The sequence below is a fragment of the Oncorhynchus gorbuscha genome, linkage group LG18 (assembly GCF_021184085.1).
Source record: "Oncorhynchus gorbuscha isolate QuinsamMale2020 ecotype Even-year linkage group LG18, OgorEven_v1.0, whole genome shotgun sequence".
Taxonomy (NCBI): domain Eukaryota; kingdom Metazoa; phylum Chordata; class Actinopteri; order Salmoniformes; family Salmonidae; genus Oncorhynchus; species Oncorhynchus gorbuscha.
In genome coordinates, this window is record NC_060190.1 from 15,643,541 (window position 1) to 15,663,233 (window position 19,693).

The following is a 19,693-nucleotide window of genomic DNA, read 5'->3' on the forward strand; positions in this document are numbered from 1 at the left end:
TTTGTCAGTTCTACCTTGACTGAAAATGTTGTAGGTGGGTATGGAAATCTCAGAATTGTTGGTGGCCTTCCTGAGCCAGGATTCAGACACGGCAAGGACATCAGGGTTGGCGGAGTGTGCTAAAGCAGTGAGTAAAACAAACTTAGGGAAGAGGCTTCTGATGTTGACATGCATGAAACCAAGGCTTTTTCGATCACAGAAGTCAACAAATGAGGGTGCCTGGGGACACGCAGGGCCTGGGTTTACCTTCACATCACCCGAGGAACAGAGGAGGAGTAGGATGAGTGTACGGCTAAAGGCTATCAAAACTGGTCGTCTAGAGCGTTGGGGACAAAGAATAAAAGGAGCTGATTTCTGTGCGTGGTAGAATAGATTCAGGGCATAATGTGCAGACAGGGGTATGGTGAATGCGGGTAGAGTGGAGGTAAGTCCAGGCACTGAGTGATGATAAGAGAGGTTCTATCTCTGGATAAGCTGGTTATAATGGGTGAGGTCACCACATGTGTAGGAGGTGGGACAAAGGAGGTATCAGAGGTATGAAGAGTGGAACTAGGGGCTCCATTGTGAACTAAAACAATGATAACTAACCTAAACAACAGTATACAAGGCATATTGACATATGAGAGAGACATACAGCGAGGCATAAAGTAATCACAGGTGTTGATTGGGAGAGCTAGCTAAGGCAACAACGGGTGAGACAACAACAGCTAATCAGCACAAACAACAACAGGTAAAATGGCGACGACTGGGCGGATAGGGTCGGTTAACTACACACAGAGCCTGAGTTCGCGACTGGGGCCGGTTGAAGGCACAGCGGATGGAGTCGTGAAGATGCGGCAGGGCGCCGTGTCGACAAAGGATCCAAGTCAGATGGCAAAAGAGGTATTGTAGTTGTAGTAATTTAGTTTTCTAGCCGGGAAATGCACCTGGCTTACGGCTAACTGGTGCTAACTTCGGGGTAGGGCCGTTAGCCACTATAGCCACTCGGTAGCAGCGGTGATCCGGTGCCAAGGTCCAGAGCTTACAGCAAGAATCCAGTGGAGTAGTGTGTTCTAGACTTGTTTGGGTGGAGTCCGGGTGAACAACTGAGTAGGCCGGGAGGTGAGCCTCAGGGATAGCTTCAGTACAGGGTAACTCGGTGGGTGCTAGCTAGCTGTGAAGATCAGGAGTAATGGTCCAGGGATTACGGCAGGAATCCAGCGTTGTAGTGGGGAGACAGTCCGTTACTGGTAGGCTGGCGAGTATTATCCAGTCAAAAAAAAGGGCTGTGCAGAAGGTAAAGGCCGCTAGCAGTGGCTAACAATGACTAAATAGCTTGTAGCTAATTAGCTGGTTAGCTTCTGATGGCTAAGTGGTTCTTGCTATAATAAAAAATAATAGTGGTTCCGTATCACATTGGGTGAGGCAGGTTACCGGAAGATGTAATTGAACTAAAATGGAGATGAGATTGAAAATAAAATGAAATATATATACAAAAAGACGAAAAATAAAAAAGTACACGAGAGGATGAACAAAACATGTCTGCACTGCTACGCCATCTTGGAATCCAATGGAGGAGTACCTGGGCTATCAAATCGGGCCGAGAAATGTGAAGCCTCAAGAATAAAAATCACTGCCATTAGGGAATGGCCGGTGCCCCGAACCAAGAGGCAGGTGAAGTCGTTCCTGGAGTTAGCAGGCTACTACAGTTGATTTGTACCTAACGAGCCTGCAATAGCTTCTCCCCTCACAGACCCAATGAAGGCACGACTACCCCAGACGGTGTGATGGACGGAGGACACACAGGCGGCGTTCCAGGCCCTGAAGGTCCATCTATGTTCGCACCCGGTACTCGTCAACCCTGACTTCTCAATACACCTCCTGGTCCGGACAGACTTGTCCCAAGAGCAGTAAGTCAAGGAGCACCCAATCATGTATGTCAGCAGGAAGCTCCTCCCGAGGGAGAAGAAGTACTCGATTGTCGAGAAGGATGGCAAGAGGTAATGACACAAATGAACGTGTCACCTGCTGATTCCTGTCCTTACAGCTATTCTCTTTCTCTGTCATCCACAGATCGGGGCTCCAGCATGGCAATGCGAACGCCCTTTCCAGGAGGGATGCAAACTTAGCCCTGAACACGCCTCCCTCCTGTAGGGCTAAGGGGGGAGGTGGGTACTCCCTCTGCTGGGAGTACACGGGCTGGGCACCCCAACACGGATGGCTCCAATTAGAGGTAATTAGGGGAACGTGCCAACCAGCCAGAGAGGCCACATAAAAGGAGCACTGTGGCACACCGAGGGGGAGAACCAAGAGACCGATACAGAGCAGAAGCTGAGAAGAAGGACCAAAGCCAAACCTACGTGATTTCGTTGTTCTGTTTATTTTATTGCCTAGTAAAGTCGTGTTTGTTGACTAGAACATCCCTGTTTCTGTGTTCATCTCCGCACGCTCAACCCAACACCCCACGGTTTACCTCACAGCTCTTACACAAAAGGGCATTATCATCATTTTCACAATTTCCGAGTGTTATTTTGACCTCATAGTGTGGAAATATGTATTTTTTTCAAACAAGAAAAATCCAGTTTTGACTGCATTGCCCCTTTAAGATTGACGCAATTGAGATAACGATAATCAATTGTTTGACTAGTGACAATATAGTGCATTCGCTCCAGTATAGTTCTATGATTGTGTTATTATATTGGAGTTTCTTATCTACGGTGACTAACGTGTCAACACCACAGCCTGCCTTGCAACGTGCTATGATTCCTTTCTGCAGCAGCTGGGCACACATGGCATGATTCAGGTTAAGTGCCAGGCTGAAGGATGCCCATCATGCCAGGAGGTCAACACCAGTAGTGTCCACACTGTCCACACACTAAAACACAGACAAAGTAGACTAAACACTGTGTCAACAATAACACAAGCACAGTAACACTCCCATGAGTGCAAGTAGGGCAACACCAGTATACACTGTGTTCACACGGACACTACCACTAACATCACTAACGGTTACACTAACACTAACCTACTTACACAGTAACACACTGGAACACAGAAGAACAGAATCCACTGCAGTTTACTGGGTTGATATTGGATGGGTTGACAGCTGTCCAGTGTGTATGACTCTCTGCAATTCAGGGTCATAAACATATGAAAATGGGAGCAAGTTGTCATTCAAATCCGTTTTTAGATTGGGGCAGAAAAAAAAACATCTTGTGCAAGGAAATATGCATTTTTAAATGAAAGGATTTCCATCTGTTGTCCTTGGATACGGACCAAATTGTCATGTACTCAAACCTTCTATGAGAGAATCATATCCAAATCCCTGTTGATAAGTCCATCTGTAGCATTCCACGTGTACCTCCATCTGCTAATGCACTGAACGATTCTGTCTTTTCTGTTGTCTCTCAAACTCTTTTGATCCATGCGATACAGACCACTGGAGGTTGATGGCACCTTCATTTGGGAGAACTGGCTCGTGGTGATGACTGGAGAAGAGTCAGAGTGAAACACATGTTTTACAGGTTTTTTTTTCATGCCCTTCCAATTGCTTCGTTCTGGCCATTATTATGAGCCGCTCTCCTCTCAGCAGCCTCCGCTGATACAGGTATGTGATTTAATATAAATAATGAAGAAGCTTATTGCGTGATTGTGCAGAATGCACATGGCAATGACTGAGGCCTGCTCGATTGCACCAATAAACAGCAAGCCTCATGGTTACAGAACTTCTAGATTCATCTTGCATCAACAATTCCTAGTTCCAAGAAAAAATGGCCAAACTATGAAGAATCTACAGTAATGTATGTCTGTGGCTTTCTGCTCCTTCAAATTAAAGACCCAACCGCCGTCCTCGTGTGGGCAGATGAGTCAATAGTCCTGCCGGTGCTGGCTTGAATGGGGACATGTGGTCAATGTATACACACAGAATAGGCCTGCAGATGGATCTCATTAGGGAAGAACCCCACACCTTTCCCATGCACCACTGCTTCGGCCATTTCCTCCTCGTTAAAGGGGGAGGCGGTTAAGTAACCTATGTTGCTGTGTTTATGTAACGCCTGGCAACCCAGCCCTCCTCCCCCAACCTCACATTCTAGGTGAGAGAGAGAGAGAGAGAGAGAGAGAGAGAGAGAGAGAGAGAGAGAGAGAGAGAGAGAGAGAGAGAGAGAGAGAGAGAGCTGCAGATTTTGGGCGGAGGGTGACACACATACACACACCCTCACACACAGTGGGTGTGGTGTTTGGGACTACTGTAGGGCAAAAACAGTGAGAGGCCCCTTTGAAGAGCAGAGAGTCCCTGAAATGGATTGGAAGTGTGTGAAGGAGGTGAGATTCTTGGGGGTTTACCCTCATATTCAACTCCTTATTAGGCATGGATCCTCTATCTTGCTGGGCAAATGGGAGGGGGGGGGTTTCAAACACTGAGTGCTCCAATGATTGCATAACTGTGTTCCAGCCCAGCACCAACGCACATGATTCAATTAATCGAAGGCTTGAAGATGAATTGAGTAGTAAAATCGGGCGTGATATTACTGGGCGGTAGCCTAGCTGTTGGGCCAGTAACCGAAGAGTAGCTGGTTGAATCCCTGAGCCGACTTGGTGAAAAATCTGTGAATGTGCCCCTGAGCAAAGCACTTAACCCTAATTGCTTCTGTAAATCGCTCTGGATAAGTGTCTACTAAAATGTAAATGTAACTAAAAAGGTGCAACTCTGGGGACACAGCAAGGCTGGAATTGAAATGATCTGCATTAGATGGTAATGAAATGTTCATACGTTGTCGGTGCAGCATTTGAGGGAATAACCTATTGGTTGGGTTACCCCTTTGCTCTGACGTGTGATTTATATGGTGTGTATTATCTTATCTGGCAGGCTACACTCTAGGCAGTCTCTTCTGCTGATGTGTGTGGGTCTGGTAGTGGTACTCTCTCTATCCTACTCTTTTCCTTTAGGCAGGGTTAATATCTGCCTGGCGCCCGAACAAAATCATTGTCTTTACCTCTCTCCAACAATAACGCTACAATGTTAGTCAAGTGTTGATAGTCACTAGTCTATTTCTGCACTACAATAGAGTCGACAGTATTAGACTGGGTATCTGTATAGCACTTTGTGACAACTGCTAATGTAAAAAAGGGCTTTATAAAATGCATTTGATTGGTTGAGTATACTGCTCTCCAGCCAGTGTTTTCATTTGGAACCCTCAAAAAAATAAATCAGGTCTGCTGACCGCAAACTTGAACTTGAAAATTCTGTGCAACTTCCAGCACGTGTTTATTGTGAACAGTGAGGGTGTACCTGCTTTAAGTTAAAGTTTTAACAGTGGCCAAGTAGGTTCCTGTGGCCATTTGCTCATAATATAGGCATACCAGAGTGGACTACCATCAAAAACAATGGATAAAATGCACCCCATAACATTTTAACATGGAAAAGCTTTTCTATCACTTAGCCTACAGTAGCAGCCAATGTGTGGTGTTCAATGTTGGCCTACATTTTATGAGACTTTTGAAAAAAACAGGCAGGACTTGACATGAACCTGTTTATCCACTTGTCCTTCAGACAAGGAGGGGACTGAAAATGTCTGTGATGTTTGATGCAAAGAAGAAAAAAAAACTTTACACAATAAAATGCATTATTATTCCCATACCATTATCACAGAGTCAGACAAATTATGCTCCCCTCTGCCTATTGGCTACGTAGCTTATTCAAGCCTGTCTCAAAATACAACACTGCCCCTTTAAGACAAAAAAAGCTCTTTACCTGACTTGCTTTTCAAAGATGTCTAGGAAGCAATCAGTCCCCTATTGTTGACTACAAATGATCTATAACTGGGCTAATAACTCACTAACTGGCAAAGGATATGAACAAAATGTGTACACATCTACTCAAGACCACAGCTGTAAACACAGTCCAGTACAAAATAATAACCACAGATCCATATATGGCAATGGTCTATTTTCATATAGGCCTACTTGCAGCTCTGATTGGTTAAGCTCACAGGTCTGTGTAGAGTATGGGCTGAGTTGTGCACAATAGAATTATACTCTGATGCGTTCTGCCTACAACAAAATCTCTTGAATAGTTTGCTTTGTTTCGGTATGTTGCATTGAAATGTGTTTAATATTGCTTTGATTTCAATCACATTTGCCAGAGTAAAGAAAAACATTGACAGTGTTAACCAACAGGGAAAACTCTATAAAGTTGAGTGAAGTTCAATCTCATGCTTCTCTCAGTGGTCTGATTAGTTCTTCTGTGCAGATCTGCTTGGCAGAACTACCTGTTATGTACCCAGAACACGGACACCGTCTGTTCCTTTTGACACTGGGTTTGTGGAAACACAGCCACATTAAGCCTTCCGACTGTCTGCAAACCCAGACTAAAAAACAGCACAATGCATTTGGAAAGAGAGACGGCACGAGCCAGCAAGGCGCCTAGAACCCAAATCTGGTTAAATCAATATTCCCACCCGACCAATGAGAACCAATCTGAATATTGATTTATCATTTCGGTTGTTGTCTCCTGTTCCAAATATGTACCGGACCGGGCGCAGTGTCAATGCAAATCGCCCTCCTCAAAGTCACATATCAAAAGTTGACATGAGACAATATTGGTTCGGGTATGAGATTAATCCACGGCTTTAGGGAGACGGTATAACAAACATCAGTCGTGATGTTTGATCCATGGAAAGAGTAAATAGCTGAGAGAACAGCTGACGGTCTGTATCTCAAGCCTTTGTCTCAACTGTTGTTCAATTCCAGTGTTTGTTTTTTTGTTATCTCACGTGCTGACTGAGAATAAGTATGCATAAGCATTGTACAGCAAAAGTAACATTTTAAAAATCAATAAATATGTTTTTCCAAAAGGTGTTATTATAAAATACACTGCTCAAAAAAATAAAGGGAACACTTATACAACACAATGTAACTCCAAGTCAATCACACTTCTGTGAAATCAAACTGTCCACTTAGGAAGCAACACTGATTGACAATACATTTCACATGCTGTTGTGCAAATGGAATAGACAACAGGTGGAAATTATAGACAATTTAGCAAGACACCCCCAATAAAGGAGTGGTTCTGCAGGTGGTGACCACAGACCACTTCTCAGTTCCTATGCTTCCTGGCTGATGTTTTGGTCACTTTTGAATGCTGGCGGTGCTTTCACTCTAGTGGTAGCATGAGACTGAGTCTACAACCCACACAAGTGGCTCAGGTAGTGCAGCTCATCCAGGATGGCACATCAATGCGAGATGTGGCAAGAAGGTTTGCTGTGTCTCTCAGCGTAGTGCCCAGAGCATGGAGGCGCTACCAGGAGACAGGCCAGTACATCAGGAGACGTGGAGGAGGGCAACAACCCAGCAGCAGGACCGCTGCCTCCGCCTTTGTGCAAGGAGCAGGAGGAGCACTGCCAGAGCCCTGCAAAATGACCTCCAGCAGGCCACAAATGTGCATGTGTCTGCTCAAACGGTCAGAAACAGACTCCATGAGGGTGGTATGAGGGTCCGATGTCCACAGGTGGGGGTTGAGCTTACAGCCCAACACCGTGCCGGACGTTTGGCATTTGCCAGACAACACCAAGATTGGCAAATTCACCACTGGCGCCCTGTGCTCTTCACAGATGAAAGCAGGTTCACACTGAGCACATGTGACAGACGTGACAGTCTGGAGATGCCGTGGAGAACTTTCTGCTGCCTGCAACATCCTCCAGCATGACTGGTTTGGCGGTGGGTCAGTCATGATGTGGGGTGGCATTTCTTTGGGGGGCCGCACAGCCCTCCATATGCTCGCCAGAGGTAGCCTGACTGCCATTAGGTACCGAGATGAGATCCTCAGACCCCTTGTGAGACCATATGCTGGTGTGGTTGGCCCTGTGTTCCTCCTAATTCAAGACCATGCTGGACCTCATGTGGCTGGAGTGTGTCAGCAGTTCCTGCAAGAGGAAGGCATTGATGCTATGGACTGGCCCATCCGTTCCCCAGACCTGAATCCAATTGAGCACATCTGGAACATCATGTCTCGCTCCATCCACCACAGACTGTCCAGGAGTTGGCGGATGCTTTAGTCCAGGTCAGGGAGGAGATCCCTCAGGAGACCATCTGCCACCTCATCAGGAGCATGTCCAGGCATTGTAGGGAGGTCATACAGGCACGTGGAGGCCACACACACTACGGAGCCTCATTTTGACTTGTTTTAAGGACATTACATCAAAGTTGGATCAGCCTGTAGTGTGGTTTTCCACTTTAATTTTGAGTGTGACTCCAAATCCAGACTTCCATGGGTTGATAAATGTGATTTCCATTGATAATTTTGGTGTGATTTTGTTATCAGCACATTCAACTATGTAAAGAGAAATGTATTTAATAAGAACATTTCATTCATCCAGATCTAGGATGTGTTATTTTAGTGTTCCCTTTATTTTTTTGAGCAGTGTATTATTGATGGCTGAGCACAGACTGGATTCAAACAGACATCATAGATAGTGGATGTTGATAATACTAGAACTAAGGGTTGAGTAGAAGGTAAAACGCAAGCACACATTCAGGAAAATGAAGGACTGCTTAATCCTGCATTAGTTGAAGCCTTACAGGGTGTTTTTCAAGTGGCACCCTATTCCCTGTGAGGTGCACTACTTTTGACCAGGGCCCATAGGGAATAGGATGCCATTTAGGACCATCAATGTCCTGAATGGACTCAAAGCAACAAGCCCCAGTTGATTTGAACGAATAAGGACATGCAGTGCCATTGGGAACATTCAGCCTGCAGGTTGGGCGACAGCTAAGGACAGCTAAAGGAGAACTGAGGGGGTTTCTGGTTATTGGGTCACAATGACCGTCTTCAAAAACGTTTGAGGCACAATCAATCAATCAGCACCCCACTCCTCTTTCCCAAAATAGTTTGAAGGAATCAGATTGAATTAGAGAAAGGCCTCGGATAGGAGGGCATACTCAAAAGAGAACTCAGCAGTGCTCGCCATTGAGTTTTATTGACAGTTGATGTTCAGCTCAGCAGTCAAATTTGACTTATGCTTTAGAACACGCACAGTGATGGTGGGTGGATAGGGGTGTGAGAGAACATGTGTACATATAACAGGGTGCATTCCGTTCTGCCCCGAGCAGAAATCGAACCAGCAACCTTCTGCACAACAACACACTACTCAAAGCCAATTGCTTAGCGAAGAGAGCAAGATACCTGTTCATCACTTTTTGAGCGACAGTTGGCTTTAGGGCCCAGGGAAGGTGGCTTTAGGGCACAGGGAAGGTGGCTTTAGAGCACAGGGAAGGTGGCTTTAGGGCCCAGGGAAGGTGGCTTTAGGGCACAGGGAAGGTGGCTTTAGAGCACAGGGAAGGTGGCTTTAGGGCACAGGGAAGGTGGCTTTAGGGCACAGGGAAGGTGGCTTTGGATCACGTGAACACATGCACTACCAGCTCATACCTACCTACCACACCACTCATGACTTGTTCTTTCTACGTGAGAGTCATGAACATAATTAATGTTGTATGTTTACTAACCCTAAAACTAGAGGTCAACAGTGGTCAACCACAGGAGGTTGGTGGCACCTTATTTGGAGAGGATGGAATCATGGTAATGGCTGGAGCTGAATTAGTGAAATGGTATCAAATACATCAAACAAAAATGAAACAAATAAAAACACATGGTTTCAGCCACCTGACTGGCGCAGTGATCTAAGGCATTGCATCGCAGTGCTGGCTGTGCCAATAGAGTTTCTGGGTTCAAGTCCAGGATTTGTCGTGACCGGGAGACCAATGGGGCAGTGGACAATTGACCCAGCGTCGTCTGGGTTAGGGGAGGGTTTGGCCCGGCAGGGATGTCCCTGTCTCATCGTGTTCTAGCGACTCCTGTGGCAGGCTGGGCGCTGACACGGTCCCAAATGCATGATGTTTCCTCCAACACATTGGTGCGGCTGGCTTCTGGGTTAAGTGGGCATTGTGTCAAGAAGCAGTGCGGCTTGGTTGAGTTGTGTTTCGGCTCTCGACCTTCGCCTCTCCCGAGTCCGTACGGGAGTTGCAGCGATGAGACAAGACTGTAACTACCAATTGGATACCACGAAATTAGGGAGAAAAAGGGGTAAAAGTATGATGCCATTCCATTCGCTCTGTTCCTAGCAATTTCATGAGCCGTCCTCTCCTTAACAGCCTCCACTGTGGTCAACCCACACATGCTGATGGCCTTTCACCCTGGAGGTGGGGTGGGGTGGATGATTGGTATGGACCTGCTTCAATACTCTATACACTCAATCTCCCTTGCATGCCATTGAGGACAGGTGGTAGAAGGGGAACAGGTGCAGCTACTGTAGATGGGCACGGTAGAGTGGTGGCAGAGGCTTTTGTCTGACTCTTGGGCCGATGACAGATGTGCAGTGTTTTGGCACAAGAGAAGGGCAGGACAGACGCACTATGAACCTCACCTCAGACTCACCCCTAACTTAAACACAGGTCAGTCCCGCAGGGATTACAAACAAGCAGTACTATTACAACTGCTAAAAACTGTAGACATCATTAAGACGCCATTAGGCAACGATAACATGAATGTGGATGGAAGGTGATGAACTGCACAATGTGCCTCAGGTACTGTATCTGGGCCCAAACTTGGCATTGTAACCTCCTCTTATTGAAGGTTAGTCCCATGAAGCTCAGCTGGTAGAGCATGGCACTTGCAGCGCCATGGGTTGTGGGTTTGATCCCCATGGGGGACCGGTATGAAAAATGGATGAAACTGTATCCGCCCACTACTGTAAATCGGTCTGGATAAGAGTGTCTGCTAAATGACTCAAATGTAAATGAGCCGTCAACTGGCTGGAGGTAGAAATTGCCCCTTACCACATGTCTAAAAAGCCCTCTAATAGAGATCACTGCTCTCACTGCAGCACAACAACCAGGCAATTACATGCAATTCTGGTAATAACATGGTGTGATGGCACAGCATGAGCAGCAAATATACAGAACAAATAAATGATACTCATTTGAAAACCCATGCTGCTTTCAAAGGTCAAGTAAGGGAGGAGGACATATGAAAGTGAAGAACAAGGGTTATTCCCTAGTCCATTTTCAGAGTGATGCCCCGGTCAGCTTTGCTCTGCACATAGAAACAGTGCTGTTTACCCTGCCTCTGCTCTCTGTTCAATCATCATTTGATCTACTGAAGGGGTTGTGCTCCAGGTTAACACAAGCACTCTCTCTCTTTGGCCAGATGGGTTCGTGTTTCACTCTGCCAATCCACTTGCCCGTTTAAGGAGCTGGCTTGTGTCTCCTGGCATCGCCATGGAGACTGGCGAGAGAGGTGAGATGAAAGGATAAAGGAGGGAGAGTGTGGTCAGTAGTGCCAAATGTTGTGTCAAAGCCTGTATCAAAACACACATTGACTTGGACACTCTGAGCACAACCAGGACCGTGATGTGAACACATTTAAAATCAAATCAAATGTTATTTGTCACATGCACCGAATGCAACAGCTGTAGGTAGACCTTACAGTGAAATGCTTGCTGACAATCCCCTAAACCAACAATGCAGTTTTAAGAAAAAAAGTGATGAGTATTTACTCAAATAAACTGAAGTAAAAAAAAAATATATATAAAAGAATGAGAAAAATAGAAACTGAAGAGCAGCAGTAAAATAACAATAGTGAGGCTGTATACAGGGAGTACCAGTACAGAGTCAATGTGCAGGGGCACCGGTTAGTCGAGGTCATTGAGGTAATATGTACATGTAGGTAGAGGTAAAGTGACTATGCATGGATAATAAACAGAGAGTAGCAGCAGTGTAAAAATGGGGGGTGTGGTGGGGACAATGCAAATAGTCCGGGTAGCCATTTGATAAGCTGTTCAGGAGCCTTATGGCTTGGGGGTAGAAGCTGTTATGAAGCTTTTTGGACCTAGACTTGGCGCTCCGGCACCGCTTGGCGTGTGGTAGCAGAGAGAACAGTCTATAACTAGGGTGGCTACGGAGTCTTTGGCTATTTTTTGTGCCTTCCAGATTTCCAGGTCAAAAATAGGGTTGTTCTTGCACTACAATTATGTTTGTATGTCTGTGCAATGTTTTAGTTTTACCCAAAGACAATTGTCTAATTGGCTGTGTTTTTACACAAAACATGATTCAAGGGCCTCCCGAGTAGCGCAGCAGGCTAAAGCACTGCATCGCCGTGCTTGAGGCGTCACAACAGACTCGGGTTCGATCCCGGGCTGTGTCTTAGCCGGCTGCGACTCGGGAAACCCATGAGGTGGCGCACAATTGGCCCAGCGTCGTCTGGGTTAGGGGAGGGTTTGGCCGGCCGGGATGTCCTTGTCCCATCACGCACTAGTGACTCCTGTGGCTGGCCTGGCACAGGTATGCTGACACGGTCGACAGTTGTTTCCTCCGACACATTGGTTGCGGCTGGTTTCCGGGTTAAGCGAGCAATGTGTCAAGAAGCAGTGTGGCTTGGCAGGGTTGCGTTTCACAGTAAGCATGACTCTCGACCTTCGCCTCTTCCTAGTCCATACCAGGAGTTGCAGCGATGGGACAAGACTGTAACTACCAATTGGATATCAGAAAAAAACATACTATAGCAAACAGTGGGGAATAACAATCCTGCATTCGCAAGTCTGACACACGACCTCAATCCCATTAATCCATTTCTTGGATATATGCCATGGTGTGCTTTCCAATGACTATGTAGCTACAATATAGCTGAAATCGGCTATTTCTGAATCCACGATTAAAAGATCCTCTGGTCAAGGACAGACAGAGAGCTATTCAAAGTCAACCGACATTCAGTTTGAAACTCTTCAACAGTATCTAAAAGCCACTTGTATAACTCAATCATTCCACAAAGCTGCCATTCTTGCCCACATTTTCCTTTGAGTCTTCAGCAGAGAGTTTAAATGGGATTTCTCTTTGAAGGTGTCTCCTATTTGTCTCAATTCATCCCTGGCCTATCGGGTATGGGTTATTCGTTATAATAAACTGGATGGTTTGAGCCCTGAATGCTGATTGGCGGACAGCCGTGGTATACCATGGGTATAACAAAACATGTATTTTTACTGCTCTAATTACATTGGTAACCAGTTTATAATAGCAATAAGGCACCCCAGAGGTTTGTGGTTTATGGCCAATATACCATGGCTAAGGGCTTTATCCATCCACTCCAGATTCGTCTGGACTGCCAGATGGTGAAGCGTGATTCATCACTCCAGAGAACGCGTTTCCACTGCTCCAGAGTCCAATGGCAGCGAGCTTTACAGCACTCCAGCCAACGCTTGGCATTGCGCATGGAGATCTTAGGCTTGTGTGCGGCTGCTCGGCCATGGAAACCCATTTCATGAATCACTTGTGCTGACATTGCTTCCAGAGGCAGTTTGGAACTCTGTAGTGAATGTTGCAACCGAGGACAGACGATTTTTACGCGCTACGCGGTTCAGGGCTCGCCGGTCCCATTCTGTGAGCTTGTGAGGCCTACCACTTCGCGGCTGAGCCATTGTTGCTCTAGGACGTTTCGATTTCACAATAACAGCTCAAGCAGGGCAGAAATTTGACAAACTGACTTGTTGGAAAGACGTCACTGAGCTCTTCAGTAAAGCCATTCTACTGCCAATGTTTGTCTATGGAGATCGCGTGGCTGTGTGCTCGGTTTTATAGCCGAATCCACTCATTTGAAGGGGTGTCCACATACTTTTTTACATATAGTGCAAATCTTGGCTATGCGGCTGAGAATCAGTCAAATTGTTTATAACTTATCAAATCAACTGTCGTCTCCCAGTGACACCTGCTTTTGTCATAGAGACACGCTTTATATTCTCGTGCAGAGGTTTGGCGTGAGTTTGCCCGCGCATGCTCGCGTTCTTGTGCTTACGTGAAGTAGGTGACATTCTGTGTTTGTGTTGTATTGGAAAGGGTCTGTCTTTGCAGGGCAGGACAATGCAAGGAAGCCACCGTCTGTCTGTATTGGCAGCAGCTATAAGGACCAAACGGACCATCTTCGCTACTGTAATCATGTGGAGTAGTACAATAGATTGAATTACTATCGAAGGAGGATGGGGGGGGGATTGCAGACAAACACACACACATTCTCTCTCTCACACACACACACACACACACACACACACACACACACACACACACACACACACACACACACACACACACACACACACACACACACACACACACACACACACACACACACACACACACACACACAAATACTGTCTTATGAAACAGTCTCTCTGTAATTGGACAAATGGATCTCACGCTCATCTCTGTCATTACCGCATGAGAGATGTGGCGGTGTTATGGTAATTCACCAGTCTAATTATAGAGAGGCTTGTTATACTCAGCTGTGGACTTTGACAGTGGTGGATAAAGTACCAAATTGACATACTTGAGTAAATGTAAAGAAACATTAAATAGAAAAGTACTCAAGTAAACGTGATAGCCACCCAGTAAAATACTGCTTGAGTAAAACTCTAAAAGTATTTAGTTTTAAATATACTTAAGTAACAAATGTAAATGTAATTGCTAAATATACTTAAGTATTGAAAGTAAAAGTATAAATAATTTTTTTAAATGCACTATTTTAAGCAAACCAGATGGCACCATTTAAAAAAATATATATTTACAGATAACCAAGGGCAAACTCCAACACTCAGACATAATTTACAAAAGAAGCATTTGTGTTTAGTGAGTCCGACAGATGACCAGGGATGTTCTCTTGATAAGTGCATGAATTGGACCATTTTCCTGTCCTACTAGCCATTCAAAATGTAACGTGTACTTTTGAGTGTCAAGGAAAATGTATGAAGTAAAAAGTAAATGATTTTCTTTAGGAATGTAGTGAAGTAAAAGTAAAAGTTGTCCAAAAATAGAAATAGTAAAGTGAAGGACAGATACGAACAAAAACTACTTAAGTAGTACGACATTACTTGGTGTGTGTGTGTGTGTGTGTGTGTGTGTGTGTGTGTGTGTGTGTGTGTGTGTGTGTGTGTGTGTGTGTGTGTGTGTGTGTGTGTGTGTGTGTGTGTGTGTGTGTGTGTGTGTGTGTGTGTGTGTGTGTGTGTGTGTGTGTGTGTGTGTGTGTGTGTGTGTGTGTGTGTGTGTGTGTGTGTGTGTGTGTGTGTGTGTGTGTGTGTGTGGAAGATCCTGCTCCTTGGATCAGTGCCTGTTGAATTTGGATTGGGCCAAAGTCGTAAGAACCTCAAGTAGGGCACGAGGGCCCTCTCCACAGAAAGAGAAACAGAAAGGAAGGCACTACGAGGAAGGTAGGGCACGAAGGCCCACTACAGAGGGAAAGACAGAAAGTAAGGCACTACGAGGAAGGTAGAGCACGAGGGCCCACTACAGAGGGAAAGACAGAAAGTAAGGCACTACAAGGAAGGTAGGGCACGAGGGCCCACTACAGAGGGAAAGACAGATAGTAAGGCACTACGATGAAGGTAGGGCACGAGGGCCCACTACAGAGGGAAAGACAGAAAGTAAGGCACTACGAGGAAGGTAGGCACGAGGGCCCACTACAGAGGGAAAGACAGATAGTAAGGCACTACGAGGAAGGTAGGGCACGAAGGCCCACTACAGAGGGAAAGACAGAAAGTAAGGCACTACGAGGAAGGTAGGGCACGAGGGCCCACTACAAAGGGAAAGACAGATAGTAAGGCACTACGAGGAAGGTAGGGCACGAGGGCCCACTACAGAGGGAAAGACAGAAAGTAAGGCACTACGAGGAAGGTAGGGCACGAGGGCCCACTACAGAGGGAAAGACAGAAAGTAAGGCACTATGAGGAAGGTAGGGCACGAGGGCCCACTACAGAGGGAAAGACAGAAAGTAAGGCATTATAAGGAAGGTAGGGCACGAGGGCCCACTACAGAGGGAAAGACAGAAAGTAAGGCACTACGAGGAAGGTAGGGCACACGAGGGCCCACTACAGAGGGAAAGACAGAAAGTAAGGCACTACGAGGAAGGTAGGGCACGAGGGCCCACTACAGAGGGAAAGACAGAAAGTAAGGCACTACGAGGAAGGTAGGGCACACGAGGGCCCACTACAGAGGGAAAGACAGAAAGCAAGGCACTACGAGGAAGGTAGGGCACGAGGGCCCACTACAGAGGGAAAGACAGAAAGTAAGGCACTACGAGGAAGGTAGGGCACGAGGGCCCACTACAGAGGGAAAGACAAATAGTAAGGCACTACGAGGAAGGTAGGGCACGAAGGCCCACTACAGAGGGAAAGACAGAAAGTAAGGCACTACGAGGAAGGTAGGGCACGAGGGCCCACTACAGAGGGAAAGACAGAAAGTAAGGCATTACGAGGAAGGTAGGGCACGAGGGCCCACTACAGAGGGAAAGACAGAAAGTAAGGCACTACGAGGAAGGTAGGGCACGAGGGCCCACTACAGAGGGAAAGACAGAAAGTAAGGCACTACGAGGAAGGTAGGGCACGAGGGCCCACTACAGAGGGAAAGACAGAAAGTAAGGCACTACGAGGAAGGTAGGGCACGAGGGCCCACTACAGAGGGAAAGACAGAAAGTAAGGCACTACGAGGAAGGTAGGGCACACGAGGGCCCACTACAGAGGGAAAGACAGAAAGTAAGGCACTACGAGGAAGGTAGGGCACGAGGGCCCACTACAGAGGGAAAGACAGAAAGTAAGGCACTACGAGGAAGGTAGGGCACGAGGGCCCACTACAGAGGGAAAGACAGAAAGTAAGGCACTACGAGGAAGGTAGGGCACGAGGGCCCACTACAGAGGGAAAGACAGAAAGTAAGGCACTACGAGGAAGGTAGGGCACGAGGGCCCACTACAGAGGGAAAGACACAGGGAAAGACAGAAAGTAAGGCACTACGAGGAAGGTAGGGCACGAGGGCCCACTACAGAGGGAAAGACAGAAAGTAAGGCACTACGAGGAAGGTAGGGCACGAGGGCCCACTACAGAGGGAAAGACAGAAAGTAAGGCACTACGAGGAAGGTAGGGCACGAGGGCCCACTACAGAGGGAAAGACAGAAAGTAAGGCACTACGAGGAAGGTAGGGCACGAGGGCCCACTACAGAGGGAAAGACAGAAAGTAAGGCACTACGAGGAAGGTAGGGCACACGAGGGCCCACTACAGAGGGAAAGACAGAAAGTAAGGCACTACGAGGAAGGTAGGGCACGAGGGCCCACTACAGAGGGGGAAAGACAGAAAGTAAGGCAAGCAAGGCACGAGGAAGGTAGGGCACACGAGGGCCCACTACAGAGGGAAAGACAGAAAGTAAGGCACTACGAGGAAGGTAGGGCACGAGGGCCCACTACAGAGGGAAAGACAGAAAGTAAGGCAGGAAGTAGGCGGCAGGGCCCACTACGAGGAAGGTAGGGCACGAGGGCCCACTACAGAGGGAAAGACAGAAAGTAAGGCACTACGAGGAAGGTAGGGCACGAGGGCCCACTACAGAGGGAAAGACAGAAAGTAAGGCACTACGAGGAAGGTAGGGCACGAGGGCCCACTACAGAGGGAAAGACAGAAAGTAAGGCACTACGAGGAAGGTAGGGCACGAGGGCCCACTACAGAGGGAAAGACAGAAAGTAAGGCACTACGAGGAAGGTAGGGCACGAGGGCCCACTACAGAGGGAAAGACAGAAAGTAAGGCACTACGAGGAAGGTAGGGCACGAGGGCCCACTACAGAGGGAAAGACAGAAAGTAAGGCACTACGAGGAAGGTAGGGCACGAGGGCCCACTACAGAGGGAAAGACAGAAAGTAAGGCACTACGAGGGAAGGTAGGGCACACGAGGGCCCACTACAGAGGGAAAGACAGAAAGCAAGGCACTACGAGGAAGGTAGGGCACGAGGGCCCACTAGGGCACACGAGGGCCCACAGAGGGAAAGACAGAAAGTAAGGCACTACGAGGAAGGTAGGGCACGAGGGCCCACTACAGAGGGAAAGACAGAAAGTAAGGCACTACGAGGAAGGTAGGGCCCACACAGCACACAGAGGGAAAGACAGAAAGTAAGGCACACGAGGAAGGTACAGCCCACTACAGAGGGAAAGACAGAAAGTAAGGCACTACGAGGAAGGTAGGGCACACGAGGGCCCACTACAGAGGGAAAGACAGAAAGTAAGGCACTACGAGGAAGGTAGGGCACTACAGAGGGAAAGACAGGGCCCACTACAGAGGGAAAGACAGAAAGTAAGGCACTACGAGGAAGGTAGGGCACGAGGGCCCACTACAGAGGGAAAGACAGAAAGTAAGGCACTACGAGGAAGGTAGGGCACGAGGGCCCACTACAGAGGGAAAGACAGAAAGTAAGGCACTACGAGGAAGGTAGGGCACGAGGGCCCACTACAGAGGGAAAGACAGAAAGTAAGGCACTACGAGGAAGGTAGGGGCACAGAGGAAAGCCCACTACAGAGGGAAAGACAGAAAGTAAGGCACTACGAGGAAGGTAGGGCACGAGGGCCCACTACAGAGGGAAAGACAGAAAGTAAGGCACTACGAGGAAGGTAGGGCACACGAGGGCCCACTACAGAGGGAAAGACAGAAAGTAAGGCACTACGAGGAAGGTAGGGCCCACACAGAGGGCCCACTACAGAGGGAAAGACAGAAAGTAAGGCACTACGAGGAAGGTAGGGCACGAGGGCCCACTACAGAGGGAAAGACAGAAAGTAAGGCACTACGAGGAAGGTAGGGCACGAGGGCCCACTACAGAGGGAAAGACAGAAAGTAAGGCACTACGAGGAAGGTAGGGCACACGAGGGCCCACTACAGAGGGAAAGACAGAAAGTAAGGCACTACGAGGGACTACAGAGGGGAAGGTAGGGCGAGGAAGGTAGGGGAGGGCCCACTACAGAGGGAAAGACAGAAAGTAAGGCACTACGAGGAAGGTAGGGCACACGAGGGCCCACTACAGAGGGAAAGACAGAAAGTAAGGCACTACGAGGAAGTAAGGCACTACGAGGAAGGGGCACGAGGGCCCACTACAGAGGGAAAGACAGAAAGTAAGGCACTACGAGGAAGGTAGGGCACGAGGGCCCACTACAGAGGGAAAGACAGAAAGTAAGGCACTACGAGGAAGGTAGGGCACGACGGGCCCACTACAGAGGGAAAGACAGAAAGTAAGGCACTACGAGGAAGGTAGGGCACGAGGGCCCACTACAGAGGGAAAGACAGAAAGTAAGGCACTACGAGGAAGGTAGGGCACGAGGGCCCACTACAGAGGGAAAGACAGAAAGTAAGGCACTACAGAGGGAAAGGAAGGTAGGGCACGAGGGCCCACTACAGAGGGAAAGACAGAAAGTAAGGCACTACGAGGAAGGTAGGGCAGAGGGAAAGACACGCACTACGAGGAAGGGCCCACTACAGAGGGAAAGACAGAAAGTAAGGCACTACGAGGAAGGTAGGGCACGAGGGCCCACTACAGAGGGAAAGACAGAAAGTAAGGCACTACGAGGAAGGTAGGGCACGAGGCCCACTACAGAGGGAAAGACAGAAAGTAAGGCACTACGAGGAAGGTAGGGCACGAGGGCCCACTACAGAGGGAAAGACAGAAAGTAAGGCACTACGAGGAAGGTAGGGCACGAGGGCCCACTACAGAGGGAAAGACAGAAAGTAAGGCACTACGAGGAAGGTAGGGCACGAGGGCCCACTACAGAGGGAAAGACAGAAAGTAAGGCACTACGAGGAAGGTAGGGCACGAGGGCCCACTACAGAGGGAAAGACAGAAAGTACGAGGAAAGGCACTACAGAGGGAAAGGAAGGTAGGG

General features: G+C 47.7%; 1 long non-coding RNA gene across 1 annotated transcript; it reads left to right on the forward strand.

The window, feature by feature from the left end:
* Positions 1 to 709: 709 nt before the first annotated feature.
* Positions 710 to 2,397, forward strand: LOC124004332. Its single transcript, XR_006833366.1, has 2 exons — positions 710 to 1,889; positions 2,053 to 2,397. It is a non-coding gene; the product is annotated as an uncharacterized LOC124004332 (long non-coding RNA).
* The last annotated feature ends 17,296 nt before the right edge of the window (positions 2,398 to 19,693 follow it).